General features: G+C 45.6%; 2 long non-coding RNA genes across 3 annotated transcripts; both read left to right on the forward strand.

The window, feature by feature from the left end:
* Positions 1 to 953: 953 nt before the first annotated feature.
* LOC135320500 (uncharacterized) lies at positions 954 to 3,079 on the forward strand. Its single transcript, XR_010379665.1, has 3 exons — positions 954 to 999; positions 1,489 to 1,627; positions 3,004 to 3,079. It is a non-coding gene; the product is annotated as an uncharacterized LOC135320500 (long non-coding RNA).
* A 629-nt stretch (positions 3,080 to 3,708) lies between these two features.
* Positions 3,709 to 4,416, forward strand: LOC135320484 (uncharacterized). 2 transcript variants are annotated; one of them, XR_010379626.1, is made up of 4 exons: positions 3,709 to 3,848; positions 3,961 to 3,996; positions 4,072 to 4,205; positions 4,322 to 4,416. It is a non-coding gene; the product is annotated as an uncharacterized LOC135320484 (long non-coding RNA). The 2 variants fall into 2 exon arrangements; XR_010379625.1 differs by having other exon boundaries at positions 3,709 to 3,996.
* The last annotated feature ends 222 nt before the right edge of the window (positions 4,417 to 4,638 follow it).

A 4,638-nucleotide genomic window follows, 5' to 3' on the forward strand; every position in this document is an offset into this window, starting at 1 on the left:
AAGTTCATACGCTCTTCTAAGTCCTTTGTTATTTCAACCTTCTTCACAGCATCTTCACCAGTAGATTCCATCTCAAGAAACCAATTTCTTTGCTTGTCCATAAGAAGCAGCTCCTCATTCATGCACATTTTATCATGAGGTTGCAGCCAATCAGTCATATCTTCAGGCTCCACTTGTAACTCTAGTTCTCCTGCTATTTTCAGCACATCTGCAGCTCCTTCCTGCACTGAATTCTTGAGCCCCTCAAAGTCACACATCAGGATTGGAATCAATTCCTTCCAAACCCCAGTTCATGTTGATATTTTGACTTCTTCCCATGAATCATGAATGTTCTTAATGGCATGTAAAATGGTGAATCCTTTCCAGAAAATTTTCCATTCATTTGCCCAGACCCATCATTGGTGTCACTGTCTATGGCAGCTAAAGCCTTCCAAAATGTATTTCTTAAATAATAAGACTTGAAAGTCATAATTACTCCTGATTCATGGGCTGCAGAATAGATGTCGTGTTAAGCATGGAAACAGCATTCATCTCATGCATCTCCGTCAGAGCTCCTGGATGACTTGTGCATTGTCCATGAGCAGTAATATTTTGAAAGAAATTTTTTTTGTGTGTTTTGTTTTGTTTTCTGAGCAGTAGGTCTCAACAATGGGCTAAAATATTCATGTTGTAAATAGATGTGCTGTCATTCAGGCTTTGTTCTATTTATAGAGCACAGAGTAGATTTCACTTTATTCTCATGGGACATAGGATTTTCATAATGTTAAATGAATATTGGCTTCGTTAGCTGCTAATGGGAAAATCAGCCTGTCCATTGAAGCCTTGATGCCAGGCGCTGACTTCTCTCCAGCTGTGATGGTGCTGGGTGGCCTCCCCTTGCAGTTCTCTGCATTGAAACCTGTTGTTTAGTGCAGCCAACTTCATTAGCTGCCTTAGCTTCATCTCCTGGAGTACTTGCAGCAGCCTCTGGGTCAGCTCTTCCCGCCTTACCTTGCACAGGTATGCAGTGGAGATGGAATCTTGCCTTAAACCTCATGGGCCAACCCCTGCTGGCTTCACACTTTTCTTCTGAAGCCTCTTCACCTCTCTCAGGGTTTATAGAATTGTTGAGAACTAGGGACTTCCACTGGATTAGGCTTTGCCTTAAAGGAATGTCATGCCTGTTTTAATTAAAGTGATAAAGAACCAAATATTTCAGAAACTACAAAAATGTGACACAGAGATAAGAAATGAGCAAATGCTGCCAGAAAAAAATGTCACCAATGGAATTGCTGTACTCAGGGTTGTTACAAATCTTCAATTGTTTAAAAATATGCATTACCAGGGAGGACAATAAAATGAAACATGCCTGTAATAGCAATGAATTTGCACTGGGAAGGTAAAAAGGGATTCCAGCCTTCAGAATTCTCTCCTTTCTCCACTCCCCAGCACAGCAAAGCTCTTGAGTGCACATGTGCACACACAAAGCCAGTTGTTTTATGTTTATAGAGGGTAAAAAGAAAATGCAAGACCACCATGCTGCATCGGGATCTCTGAAAGAACGTGAGGAAGACAGTTTCCAAAGGCAGGTGAAGAAAGTACGCGTCCTTGATGAAATCAGTGGACAGAGAACTATGGACACTGAAGGGTAAGACATTCCCGTGTTAATTATGACAATGTGTGAATGAATGTGTGGAGTTATGTGGATATTGTAATACATTTCAGAATACTTACCACCATATTTACTTTACCATATTCAATCAGTACAGATGTGCATTTATTTTTCGACCTTGATTTCTGTAATCTGCTGCTTCTGTTCTTTCTAACTGGTTACCAGAGTCTTGTTTGTATTTAGTTTGAGATTTTAGTGGGTTCTTGGACCAGATTTAGTCACTTCATTATCTGGATCCCCCTAGGTCCATTTTTATTGTCCTTAGGTTTCAACAACATCAAAGTGTCATGACCTGCCATGTGTCTATAATTTTTAATAAACTCTAGACATTGGGTAGAAAATAGAGAAAATTTGAGGCCTCGTGTGAGGTTAACTTGCTGCAGAGAAGGTGGGCATTACAGCTGGCAGGTGGTCAGGGCACCAGCAGCGCTACATCCTGTTAACCCGGTTAGCAGCTGAGATCAGTCAGTGCAGCCAGCTTTCGGGAGGCCCGTGTGTCTCCTGTCCACCTTTGTTTCTGGCATGTAGCTCTCGTGGATCCCAGCTAAGTCCTGTGGGTCTCTCTAGGGATCACCTTTGCTGACGGACCGTGAGCTCCAGCTGCCTGACTGCGGTGCCTGTGCGTAGGGGGCACCGGCTGCCGGGCTGCTCTGCATCTCAGTGGTTTCCTCTGCAGTTACCAGGTGACCCCCGGGGAAGGTGGGCCCAGTCCTGGGCTTTCTTCTTCTCCATCTTGGCCTCATGTCCCTTTCTGGCTTGTTAGCAATTTGGTACATTTGATCATGGATTTCATAATTTGTCCAGAGTTTCCTGTCATTCTCAGGGAGAGGTCATGGACATCACACCCATTAACCCGCTCTCAAAAACAAACATTTCCTTATATTTCCTAAAGGATCAGGTTTTGCTCCAGGTGTTGACTGAAATCTGGGCTCTCTGTGGGAGAAATCAAACAAGTCATGAACGCTTGCTTTACCCTAATGTGTTTGGTTGTGATGACTTGGTCAGACCCTGATTCCCACGTTGAAACACAGTGAGCTCGCGCTGTCCCAGGCACAGGAGGCTGAGCCTGGTGGGGGGGGCGCAGAGCACACCTCACGTGGGCTTTTCCTGTGTGTTTACTTTATGCATAAATGATTAGGGGTGGGGATGCTGAAGGGAAGCCCAGATACCAAACACTTGCCAGAGGCCTGAGTGTAGTTTTTTCATATTTATTAGTGGGGGTACTTTAATTCTTTCCTGTGTATTTATCAGCCTGAGCATTTATGGGGAAGGGCAAAAGGAACATGGAATTCTTCCCTTCCAGTTTCTGGGAGGGAAACTGGCAGAATTTCAGAGTTTCTTTCCCCTCTCAGGAAGGTGGACATGAACGGATGTGAGCTGGTGGGAAAGCAGCAGCTGTTGGCAGCAAAGGAGGAGGCAAAATTGGCTTAAGAGGAGACAAGATGTTACAAGTGAGTTCAGCTCCTCTGCACCTGCGGCTCTGAAAACACCTGTTGGATTTTTTGAAAACTTTTCTAAAATGTTTAGACACAATATCATAAACCGACCCAAACAAAAGACATTTGTATACATGGCTTCACACAGGAAGAAAAGTGTTAAGTTTTACATATGTTAAGTTAAACATTTAACTTTAAAAAGTATTAAGTCACTAAGAATTTCCTGGTCTCACTGCTGGCCAGAATGAGAGGAGAGATGGTTCACAGAGATGTTTCTGAAGGTGCTATAAGCCGTTCTCACCCTGAGGATAGCAGTTTAGTGTAGCGTCAGTCGGACCAATAAACATTCCCGTGCTGCTGGGGAGACCCAGGGGTAAGAAGTAGGGTCAGGATGTAAGGAAAGGAAGAATCAAGCTTTGTGATGAAAGATGCTCAGCACAGGACACGTGAGGGAAATGCTGAGAACGGGAGGGGGAATTGTGTCAGCGCAGAACCGGGCAGGCGTTCAGTAACAGTGACGGAAGGGGTGGCTGCAGCGACAGCTTTGCACCTGCTGTGCTTCTGCAGCCGTGTGCAGTGTGTCTTGAGCGGTGAGATGATGTGTGTGAGTGTGCGGTGCAGATAACATGGACTGGGGCAGATTATTTAACAGCATACCCAGCATTGTGTCTTCTCTGATGGAACAATTTGTAACTCATAGGATAAGACTTGAAGAATGTCACGGGCAAATGCGGGAAGCAGAGATCATTTGGAGACACCAGGTAACCTGCCTTCCTCCTGACACACCGAGTCCTCAGCACCTGATGCAGACAGTTATTGTGGCCCTGAGAACCCCTAGCCATGGGGTGTTTCTTGATGTGTTGACTTTTTCAGGTCACTCTTGCCGAGAAGAAGGCCCAAGACAGCTCGGTAAGAATTTGTTTCCTTCCTTCCCTTTGTGCACAGTCGGCCACAACTGAACGTGGATTTGTTTTTCTCCCACAGCTCAGGGCTCAGGAGCTGGAGAGGGAAATCTCTGAATTGAGAAGGGAAAACTCTGACCTGAGAAGGGAAAACTCTGACCTGAGAAGGGAAAAATCCTCAGAGCTGAGAAGGGAAGTTGCCCACCTGAAACAGAGGTACAGAATTTTGACACATTTTTACGGGTGTTTTGAGATTTTTAAGGACTGGTTGTTTTGTGCCTGTAGAGGAATTGGTGGTGTAATTTGTATTGAAGCCATTCTTTATCTTTAAGATTGGATGCAATCTGCAGATGGAGGCAGGCAGAGGAATACATGAGGCAGGAGCCCACCCCAGGAGGACCGTACAGGCTGCACCCTCCCCTGAGAGGTAAGGTGCTCACTGTGAAGTGTGGCAGCTCCATTTCTGCAGCAGGAGCTGCCCAGTGGGCTGCTTGTCCCCATGGGTAGTTGTCGGGTTTCCTGGACACCACACCACACACTCACTGTGGGGAACAGGTTCACAGCTGGGTGACAAGATGCTGATTTCTTTACATGCCACCAGCCAGCAGGGCTCTGTCCCCTGTGAGCGGTGGAGCTCACGCCCCTCCAG

Source organism: Camelus dromedarius, unplaced genomic scaffold, assembly GCF_036321535.1.
Source record: "Camelus dromedarius isolate mCamDro1 unplaced genomic scaffold, mCamDro1.pat HAP1_SCAFFOLD_117, whole genome shotgun sequence".
NCBI classification, from domain to species: domain Eukaryota; kingdom Metazoa; phylum Chordata; class Mammalia; order Artiodactyla; family Camelidae; genus Camelus; species Camelus dromedarius.